We start from the raw sequence: 12,125 nt of genomic DNA, 5'->3' as shown, positions 1-12,125 counted from the left end.
ACGTCTTGAGTACACTGTGGATCTTGCGTCTCATATTACTAAAATAACAATAGGTAATGAGTTTTGCTAAGCACTTCTTGGTACCATAATGACCCCAAACAAAAAGTGTGTGGCAAATTAGGTTTCGTTCAGAATCTTTGGGAATGCAGACATACCAAGTAGTGGCTTCAGGATGTCGGCGATAAAAAACACATCATTATGTATTAAATATCGGTTTGATAGAGGATGATCAGGTTGACTCGTGAGTAAAATTCATACCTTGTTCCAGTGCGGATCGGATTTTTGCAATGTTGACATATTTCTGCGTAAGTCAGTGTAGTATTGGTGATATTGTTTATCCTGCATAGTAAGTAAATTCTGTAGTCATTTATATTCTCCAGGTCGGAATTACTCTGATTCAAACCTTGTGGTAGGCGAGACAAAGCGTCGGCTATGACGTTGTCTTCACCCTTAATGTGTACAATTTCAAAAGAATAATTCTGTAGTCATAGGGCCCAACGTGATAATCTGGGATGTACTAGCTTACAGGTTAACAAAAACGTGAGAGCTTGGTGGTCAGTATAAATCTTTGTGTGTTTACCATGTAAATAATAATTAAATTTCCTGAACCCCCACACTATAGAGAGTGTTTCAAATTCTGTGGTAGAGTACGACCGTTCACATTCACTAAGTATGCCGTTCGCAAAACTAATAATATTCACCCGTTCATGCTCGCCATTCTTTACAATTTGAAACAAACAACAGCCTAATCCATATGATGAGGCATCACAAGACATACAAAAATCTAAATTAAAATCAGGGTGTTCCAAAATGTTTGCATCTTTCTGACACTGGTCAGACCATATCCATATCTGGTTCTTTTTTAGGAGGTTGCATAGATGTTTGCTCTTTAAAAGTGGGTGTGGTACAAATCGTCGGAAGAAAGAATAGAGTCCAAGAAAAGATTTCTATTGTTTTCTAGTCCGTGGACTAGGAAAATTCCAGATTGCGTCTAATTTGCTTGGATCAGGTCGTATACCTTGAGCATTAATAATGTGTCCAAGATACTTGATTACTCTGCAAGCAAATTTCGACTTTTTGAGATTAGTTGTCACACCAGCTTGTGCAAATTTGTGCAGAATCCTTTGTAAGGTGTCGATATGTTCGGACCATGTTTTGCTGGCTATGAGAATTCATCTACGTAGTTAGTGACTGACTAACTGTGTCTAAAGCGGTGATAAACACGCCTGAACTGACGTTCAGACCGAAGGGAAGGACACAAAATTGATAAGTTCGCCCCTCCAAATATGAAAGCAGTATATTTTCTACAATCTGGGGTGAGCGGGACTTGCCAGAATGAATTTGTCAAGTCTACGCTAGAAAAATACTTAGAATCTAAAAATTTTTGGAGTTGCTCTTATAAATTTTCTGGTTTCGTGCGGACTGATAAAATAATTTCATTAATTGGACGAGCATCCAGAACAATTCTGATACTTCCATTGGGTTTCTTTACGACAAGTAAAGGACTGCAATAAGATGACGTGGAAGGTGCAATAGCCGGCCGAAGTGGCCGAGCGGTTCTAGGCGCTACAGTCTGGAACCGCGCGACAGCTACGGTCGCAGGTTCGAATCCTGCCTCGGGTGTGGATCTGTGTGATGCCCTTAGGTTAGTTAGGTTTAAGTAGTTCTAAGTTCTATGGGACTGATGACCTCAGAAGTTAAGTCCCATAGAGCTCAGAGCCATTTGAACCATTTTTTTTGAAGGTTCAATGATTTTCCACTCTAGCATTTGCTTCAACTCGTGCCATACTGCGGGTCGTTGTGACAGCGGCACATTGTATGTTTTGTGGAAGAAAATCTGGAGAGTCTTAACTTCTATCATATAAATGTATGTGTTGATCACATCTAGTCGTTTGCTGAAAACCTGTATATATTTAGACAAAACATCAAAGAGTTCATTGCGTTCATCTTGTATGACAGCTGTGGTTTGTGACAACTTATCACTAATTAAAACTTTAAGATCCTCGATTTCGGCTTCAGGTGCCTGTCTCTGTGCATCAACTTCACCAGTGTCGTGTATTAAGTGAATCTTGTACCCAGTACAACATTTTTCATGTTTTAGAATCCTGGTATCCAGATCAATTGAAATTTCACTGCCCTTATCTCTAAATATACATTTACGTTTGGAGAAGTCAATTGTGCTGTCCTTCTCACATAAAATATCTTAACCTAATATGCAATTTGTAACCAGATTTTTGACGACTAGGAATGGCCATTGTATGGTTCCATTACCTACCTTTACAGTCACAAATACCTGCTTCTTAACTCTAAAAGACTTAATACCTACGGCAGTTAAAATTTTGCAGTTCTGGACAGGGTACTCTGGCACACGTTCAAATTCACACATTCTCTTATAAAAATCATATGATAAGACACTAATAGCCACTCCTGTGTCCAGAATAATTGTAGTAGGAATACCACCTACAACACCAGTGGTTGAGGCTAAAACTATTTTACTAGTTGATGAACGACATTGCGTGTTCTCTTGCAGGAGTTCATCTGATAAATTCTCATCATGATTGTATCTTATAAGTAATAGTGGTTGCTGTACACAAGCGTTTGGTACATGTGCGTGTGTTTGAAAAGTAGGTGTATCAAATAGATAATTTAAATTGAAGTGCCCCCCCCCCCCCCTCATTTCTTCCACAGTCACGACGTGGGTCACAGTTGTGACTGTTCTTAGTTTGACGTCACATTTTTAGTGAGTGTAGACATTGTTGGAGTGGAAGTATCATTAGCTACTTCGATTACGTTTACGTTCGGGTACTGTCTGTTCCAGTCACCGAACTGTTGTGTTCGTTGCACATTTGTGTTTGGACTCACCTGCGGGTTCGTAGGTGCGTTCCTGTTTTGTGTTTGCATTTGCGGCGGCAAATGCCATTGGCCTGCGTTGTTGTTTTGCTGCGCTAGTGTCGGAACATTTTGACATTGAGCAGCGTAGTTGTTGTTATTGTTATTGGTTCAAATGGCTCTGAGCACTACGGGACTTAACATCTGAGGTCATCAGTCCGACAGAACTTAGAACTACTTAAACCTAACTAACCTAAGGACATCACACACATCTATGCCCGTGGCAGGATTCGAACCTGCAACCTTAGCGATCGCGCAGTTCCAGACTGAAGCGCCTAGAACCGCTCGGCCACTCCGGCCGGCTATTGTTATTAAAACTCCAGGTCTCTTGCTTCGTTTGTAATTTTTCTGCTTCGTTTGTAATTTTTTCTACCGTTTTGATAGTGATTATTACTATTGTTATTGTATGATCTCTTGTGCGGATTACCGCTAGAAAGATAGGAATCATTCTTTGTGTTCTGTGTAGCATGTTTGTTTTGCTGCGTGTATGTAGGTGCTACGTTAACCTGTTGATTGTTTTGGCTTGCGTATCCGACAGCAGCCGGCACGTCTGAACTTAATTGTCTACTGTGTGTACTTTACATGGCTTTGTAAACATTGTAGCAACTGTTTTGCCGTGCGGAACACTGGTCCTCATACAGCATGTCAATAGAGTCAAGCACAGTAAGAGAATATTCTGCATTATCGGGAATATGCAGAAGTTTTTCTTTTATATTGAATGGCAATCTCGCCTTCAATGCGCGGAGGATGTCACGCGTTGCAACTGGCTCGTCAGCGAAATGTCCCATGTTAAGATACTTTTCACAATATCTGCGCAAATTGCCATGTTGTGGATTAAATGGTTCAGGATCTACAATTTGTCAACGGAGTCTTTCTTGTACTCAGTGTGACCAGAATTTAGATAAAAATGCACGCTCGAACTGCTCGTACGTGACGCATATGTCGGCCTCATTGTACGCCCATACAGCTGCGTCTGACCTTGGATGTAACCGACTACATAGGATATTTTCTTGCGGTCACTCCACGTGTGAGGAAATGCATTACTGAATGCTTTTAGAAAAATGACTGAATGTACAGTTTTCTTCTCTGGGATGAATGGCTGAAATTGTTTGTGTTTGAGACTTTCTTCCTCTTTCGCATTGTAATAATGGCTACTTTCACAGTGGTTATTGCGCGGATTAAGTGTTGTATTATATGGAAAACGTCGCTGATAACTGTCTCGACTGCAATGTAGTGTGTCATGTTGCGGTGCGGACTGTTGCTGCGTGTATGTATTGTGCGGTGTGTACGTGTCATAAATATATTTGTACTCATTTCCAAACTGAATGTTTTGATCGCTAAGATCTTCATTATACACTGGTCGTGCATGATTGTCATACTGTTTGTGTAGCGGTGCGACAGATTGCGCTTTTTTATTTATCTGATGTTTGTTTTTGTTTAGGAATTCCGCGACAGTGTCGTGAACAACAGTAGGTAATTTTTCCTAAATGCACTGATCAATATACTTGTCTTTTTCATCGATCCAGCTGTGAAATTCTTTGTTAATGTGTGAAAATTGTCGGTCAGTTTGTAATTGTATTTTGTCAGAGAGCTTGCTCTCGACTTCGGCAATACGCATTTTTATGTTGCCGTGCGCTGCCGGATATGACTTGATTTGAGATACAACAGAGTCACATGTTTTACTAAGGTTGTGCTACGTCTTTGCTCGAGGTTTGTTGCTGTATTGCAAATTCTGAAAATTTTGTGCTGAGATCTGACACTTGTGTAGTCAGTCGGTCATTTATTTCTTCAACACGCCTACACAAAGCATCATTTGTTGTATTTAGTGTGTTTAAGTCTGTTTTTATTTCATCATGAGTCGTTTTCATTTGGTTCATGATTGCTTGAAACATTGCAAAAATATTGTTAGTTTGCGTTTTTTCCGCCCCCGTTACGTAGCTTGACATGACGTCAGACATTAAAATCGGTTAGGAATTGGCTTTTGGTATGTTACTGGTAGACGGTCTGTTACCCTAATTCGCGTCACCAGATTCGTTCAAAATTTACGTCAACTGTAACATCGTTTTGAGCATTTGTTAATATGTCCGAGTCAGTTGTCACCGTTTGTCGTTTCTGGCTTTCCATGATTGCAGATGGCATCCTGGTTACTACCATGTCACACGCAATATCGCTTGCACACGTATGTGTGCTGTAATGAATGTAAATATTAATTTCGCAGTACGACAATGCTTGAGCAAAATATTTTGATTATCAAGGGTATTGATTAAATTTTTACAGCTAATGGCTGTTTGCCATCTTAAATCGCACGGAACTGAAGTCGGCCATTTTGTGTTCCGATAAATTCCTATTGTTGTACAATATGCCTGATAGAAAATAACTTTGTGACCGGAATTTAACTTGAAATTTACACTTTCGTAAATGGGAAATTTTGATCGAGTGAGTAAGCAAGCAACCATTACGCAAAGCACTTGGTCAAATTGCTGATGTGCAGATGCGGTTTCTTACCTTGAATCCGCGATTGCAGCATAATTTCGGGTTCCAATTATTGGTATCAGTTGAATGGTCAACAATGGCGTCTCGAATCCAATTAGTTTTATCCGATGAAACATGTAACAAAGGAAAACAATGTAGTAAATACAATAATGCGTCCTGTCACGGTCGCCAATATAACACACAGAGAAGAGAGATAACAGTACACAACCTTAATTATGTTTGATATTTTGCAAACTTTGCTTTATTCATGTGCTTGGGCAAGGCGCCTTTGTCCGTTATGTTAATTATGACCGTGCTCTTGCAGATTCACCTTTTATGTGTATCGGACTTCGTATTTGAGATCAGCACCCGAAGACGTCGATGGTTCGTGCTGAACGAGTATCTTTTCAGTTTACGGATCCTTTCTTTGCCAAGCCAAGACAATCAACAATCTTACAAATAACTAGTGACACAAAATAAAACATACATGGATTAGTAATAATTATATTCTGAGATAGAAACATAGTTTAAAAACACATTTACATCATGTGATTACGAGTGCCGGTGATTGCATCTGGTGAATAAAATATTGAAATAATACAATGTTAATGGCGGTGTGCCACACACGCCCGATCTGTACAAAAAGTAACCTATACTTTCGTCATCTGACGATCGTAATTCTTCCTCTGTTTTCCAGGGGCTGCAGGCAATGCTTGCATAGCCGTGGATTTCATCTATGGTTTTTTAATGTGTCTTTATTTTTCAACTTGTAACTACGACTTTTTCCTAAATAACCGCTCAGCGTGCAATTGTGCCTTTAATGGCCGCCTGGCTTCGGTGGGCCAGATTATTGGCTCCGGTGCTGGTCATGGTGTTTGTAGAGGCAGAGTCTCAGGAAGGTGGAGAACATGCTTAAGCCACAATACATTCCAGGCAATAACTCCCATTATAGCTGGCTGCCTCCTGCGGTGTTCGACTATAGTGACGGTGATGAGTACAACGGCGGCACCACTCCTGCGCCTCCTAGGCGGAGACCTGCACGATGACTGTGACTATTACGATGACTGCAATGACAGTGACAGCTCTGAACTGGTGGCGGCGCTGAGTGATACAGGCTCTGCGTCACTCCAACGCTACACAGTGAAAAACGGCGACGAGCTTGCTGCCGCTCCTTAAATGTGTCTTTCTGTCGCTGAAGTTTGCGGTTCTTCCTCTTCATTACTGAAAAAATCCTATCTTTAACTAACTTAATAGTTCTAATCATTCGGTCCTCTACAGAGCAATGGAAGAAAGTCATTTGGTCAGACTAGTCTATGTACACACTGTCTAGAAATTCTATCCAAGTTCACATCTGAAGACTAAAACATGGCAGGGATTCGGTCATGATTTTTGGCACCCATGTCATGGTATTCCATGAGAGTCATGAAATGCCGAGGATTATGCTGCTATTTTGTCTGATCAGATCCATCCCATGGTACAAAATGTATTCCACAATGGTCGTGCAGCGTTTCAAGACGACAGGGTAATTCTTCACACAGCTCGCATCGTTCTCAACTGGTTTTGTGAGCACGAGGATGAATTATCGCATCTCCCACGGCCACCACCATCACCAGATTTCAATATTATTGAGCCTTTGTGGTCTACTTTCCACAGAAGGACGCATTATTGCTATCCTCCTTCTTCATTTATACACTCCTGGAAATTGAAATAAGAACACCGTGAATTCATTGTCCCAGGAAGGGGAAACTTTATTGACACATTCCTGGGGTCAGATACATCACATGATCACACTGACAGAACCACAGGCACATAGACACAGGCAACAGAGCATGCACAATGTCGGCACTAGTACAGTGTATATCCACCTTTCGCAGCAATTCAGGCTGCAATTCTCCCATGGAGACGATCGTAGAGATGCTGGATGTAGTCCTGTGGAACAGCTTGCCATGCCATTTCCACCTGGCGCCTCAGTTGGACCAGCGTTCGTGCTGGACGTGCAGACCGCGTGAGACGACGCTTCATCCAGTCGCAAACATACTGAATGGGGGACAGATCCGGAGATCTTGCTGGCCAGGGTAGTTGACTTACACCTTCTAGAGCACGTTGGGTGGAACGGGATACACGCGGACGTGCATTGTCCTGTTGGAACAGCAAGTTCCCTTGCCGGTCTAGGAATGGTAGAACGATGGGTTCGATGACGGTTTGGATGTACCGTGCACTATTCAGTGTCCCCTCGACGATCACCAGTGGTGTACGGCCAGTGTAGGAGATCGCTCCCCACACCATGATGCCGGGTGTTGGCCCTGTGTGCCTCGGACGTATGCAGTCCTGATTGTGGCGCTCACCTGCACGGCGCCAAACACGCATACGACCATCATTGGCACCAAGGCAGAAGCGACTCTCATCGCTGAAGCCGACACGTCTCCATTCGTCCCTCCATTCACGCCTGTCGCGACACCACTGGAGGCGGGCTGGACGATGTTGGGGCGTGAGCGGAAGACGGCCTAACGGTGTGCGGGACCGTAGCCCAGCTTCATGGAGACGGTTGCGAATGGTCCTCGTCGATACCCCAGGAGCAACAGTGTCCCTAATTTGCTGGGAAGTGGCGGTGCGGTCCCCTACGGCACTGCGTAGGATCCTACGGTCTTGGCGTGCATCCGTGCGTCGCTGCGGTTCGGTCCCAGGTCGACGGGCACGTGCACCTTCTGCCGATCACTGGCGACAACATCGATGTACTGTGGAGACCTCACGCCCCACGTGTTGAGCAATTCGGCGGTACGTCCACCCGGCCTCCCGCATGCCCACTATACGCCCTCGCTCAAAGTCCGTCAACTGCACATACGGTTCACGTCCACGCTGTCGCGGCATGCTACCAGTGTTAAAGACTGCGATGGAGCTCCGTATGCCACGGCAAACTGGCTGACACTGACGGCGGCGGTGCACAAATGCTGCGCAGCTAGCGCCATTCGACGGCCAACACCGCGGTTCCTGGTGTGTCCGCTGTGCCGTGCGTGTGATCATTGCTTGTACAGCCCTCTCGCAGTGTCCGGAGCAAGTATGGTGGGTCTGACACACCGGTGTCAATGTGTTCTTTTTTCCATTTCCAGGAGTGTACTTTAAGTTGGCACTATTTTTCAGGAATAATGCTAAAAGATTCTCTTACAAAACCGTACATAACCTGTATTTGCCCATTCTGAGATGACTGTAAGCTGATGCCAATTGTTTTCCTACATAGCATTGGGCATGGTATAATATATTGTGTTTTAGGTATTCTATTTGTGTCCAGCCCATTTGCGCGCGATGATTTATTTTCACAAGACATACGGTATACACAGTTTTTTACTTTAACACTTGAGTGACAGTGTTAAACGTTTAACGTAAAGTAATGCCTCTTAATGAATAGATTTAATTTTTAAATATAGTCAATAATTACATGAAATATTGAATATCCGTCTTTATTGCCCCTGGAAACAACTTGATAGGCAACCTTCATCTGCAACCTGGTCACCGTTGCAGCCGTTTAATGATGGAGATATCGTACACACGTCTTGTTTCACCAGCGACCCACGGATATTTGTCCCTTGCACACGTGAAAACTGTCGTAGTTCATTAAGGAATGAAAGCCCAGTGGATAGTACACAGCTTACTCAATAATAATCACAGTTTTCCTGCAGTTCACATTGATATGGTCTAAAAATTAATTTTAATGTTTTATCCATGATGTCATCCACGAAAGCTAGCTAACCATTCATATCGTCACGTCGTCATCATCTCCTCCATACGAAACCATACTCATCGATTGTTCAGTTACCACAGTCGAAACGGGCTGATATAGCAGAGCCTCATAAAGATACAATTAATCGTTTATGTGGAGACAGATATATTTGTAATACGTGAACGTATTGATATTTATTACTGAATACAAATAAAACAAAATAATAAGAGGAAAGAAATATCTATACAGGTGGTCAGAAATTGTCTGAAAACTTGAGAGGGTGTTGCAGGGTTGGTTGTGTTAGAAACAATTGTTAAGAAAACCGTTCGATATGTCGCGCCGTTTCCGAGTCAATTAGCTGTGAAGTTGCCAATCAGTTCGTTGCGCACGTAAGTTTAAGCGGATAGCCAGATACAGTTAGTGGCAGTTGTTCTCATAGCGTAAATGACAGCGAATGAGACTGCTCAGCCCTAGGCTTGGGATCGACCCTTGCTACCATCTCCTGTCCAATTTTTGTATCTCTCTCTTGTACAGTTTTAGGAAACCAAATGGGGACATGTTTGACGACACCATCTGTGGCGGGCAGCTTGTATTTTTTTGCACTCCCGGCTGTTTGGTTAACTTCAATGCTAAATTACTCGGAAACGACGCAACTTACCGATGTTTTGCTTAACAATTATTTCTCAGCAGAACTTATCTCGCAACACCCTTACAAGATTTTTAGATTGTTTCTGACCACCAGTAGGCTCCCTTACATGCCTATAACTTTATTAAAAGATAGTGGATAATTTCAAGCACCTCGTTTGAAAGAAAGCTCATCTCTGTTAAAACTTGCAGAAACTATGAGAACAAGACGCTCAGAAGGCTTCGACGCATGTCTCGGAATGGTGGTTCGAGATAAGACACTTCCAACTCTTCAGAAGAGGTGGAAAATAAAGCGGGAATGATGAGGCCCGCGCCAAGATAAATAGCTTCTGCAACTGGCGGGAGGTGATAAATGACCTAGCACACCATGGAGGCAGTTATTGGCTGCGTGGCTATTGTCTGCCATTTTTAGTGCTTTATCGTGGTGACAGTCTCATGGCCTATTGGTCGCTAGTTTGCTGATTCACTCTGTATAAGTTCTAAGACTGATGTCTTACGATCCATCCGTCAGTTCGTTAGTCTCTGAGCTGCCATATATCCTGGGGTCCCGCCCTGTGCAGCTCGGTTCATTATCAGCAGCTTCATCCATGTCCATCAGTGCCACAAGTTGCTGGTATTCCTCCATCCGCTCTGCAGAGGCGCTCTGGACGTTCCTGCCGAAATACAGCTTTTGTGCGTACCGGGATAAGAGGATGATGTCTTTGTTCACGCGCCGAAAACATCATCCTCCACCAACTAATGATCCAATTAGCAGTATGTTTTTCGCAGTACAAATGTTGCAAATTATGTCGTTTAGATGGTATACAGTAAGGCAGAACAGGCAATGATATTATTTGTTCCATCACTCTGAACCGTGTTGTTCACCCCCTCAGCTAAATGTGTTACACCTAGGTACACTAATTTAACTTATTAACATTGCCTTACTTACACTTTACGTTAAAGAATGTCGTCTTCAATTACAGTTACCTTTTTGCAAGCTTCCGTATTTCCTAATCGTTGGAGTATAAGATCCTCTTGTTTAGCATTGTTATTATCGTTTCTATCTTTTCTCAGACGTTATGTCTGGTCAAAAATGGAAAGTGACGCGGACCTTGATCAAGCGTGACTTCCTTTTAACTGTACGGTATATGTTATATTGCATTTAGGAACTTTCGGGTAATTGAACATGTATCAATAATTACGGATTTCTGTAGTTGTATATAAGTTTGGATGTAGCTGTATTGCATTGATGTACTGGTGGATATTGTGTGGTATGACTCCTGTAGTTGATAGTATAATCGGTATAATGTCAACTTTATCCTGATGCCACATGTCCTTGACTTCCTCAGCCAGTTGGATGTATTTTTCATTTTTTTCTCCTGTTTTCTTTTGTATATTTGTTGTATTGGGTATGGATATTTCGATTAGTTGTGTTAATTTCTTCTTTTTATTGGTGAGTATGATGTCAGGTTTGTTATGTGGTGTTGTTTTATCTGTTATAATGGTTCTGTTCCAGTATAATTTGTATTCATCATTCTCCAGTACATTTTGTGGTGCATACTTGTATGTGGGAACGTGTTGTTTTATAAGTTTATGTTGTAAGGCAAGCTGTTGATGTATTATTTTTGCTACATTGTCATGTCTTCTGGGGTATTCTGTATTTGCCAGTATTGTACACCCGCTTGTGATGTGATCTACTGTTTCTATTTGTTGTTTGCAAAGTCTGCATTTATCTGTTGTGGTATTGGGATCTTTAATAATATGCTTGTTGTAATATCTGGTGTTTATTGTTTGATCCTGTATTGCAATCATGAATCCTTCCATCTCACTGTATATATTGCCTTTTCTTAGCCATGCGTTGGATGCGTCTTGATCGATGTGTGGCTGTGTTAGATGATACAGGTGCTTGCCATGTAGTGTTTTCCTTTTCCAATTTACTTTCTTCGTATGTTTTGATGTTATGTGATCTAAAGGGTTGTAGAAGTGGTTATGAAATTGCAGTGGTGTAGCCGATGTATTTATATGAGTGATTGCTTTGTGTATTTTGCTAGTTTCTGCTCGTTCTAGAAAGAATTTTCTTAAATTGTCTACCTGTCCATAATGTAGTAAATAAAATAGAAAGAAACATTCCACATGGGAAAAATACATTAAAAACAAAGATGCCATGACTTACCAAACGGGAAAGCGCTGGTAGATAGGCACAATAAAAAACACACAAACACACACACAAAATTCAAGCTTTCGCAACAAACAGTTGCTTCATCAGGAAAGAGGGAAGGAGAGGGAAAGACGAAAGGATGTGGGTTTTAAGGGAGAGGGTAAGGAGTCATTCCAATCCCGGGAGCGGAAAGACTTACCTTAGGGGGAAAAAAGGACAGGTATACACTCGCGCACACACACACATATCCATCCACACATATACAGA

The sequence above is a fragment of the Schistocerca cancellata genome, chromosome 7 (assembly GCF_023864275.1).
Source record: "Schistocerca cancellata isolate TAMUIC-IGC-003103 chromosome 7, iqSchCanc2.1, whole genome shotgun sequence".
Taxonomy (NCBI): Eukaryota; Metazoa; Arthropoda; class Insecta; order Orthoptera; family Acrididae; genus Schistocerca; species Schistocerca cancellata.
This window is presented reverse-complemented; position numbering follows the sequence as displayed.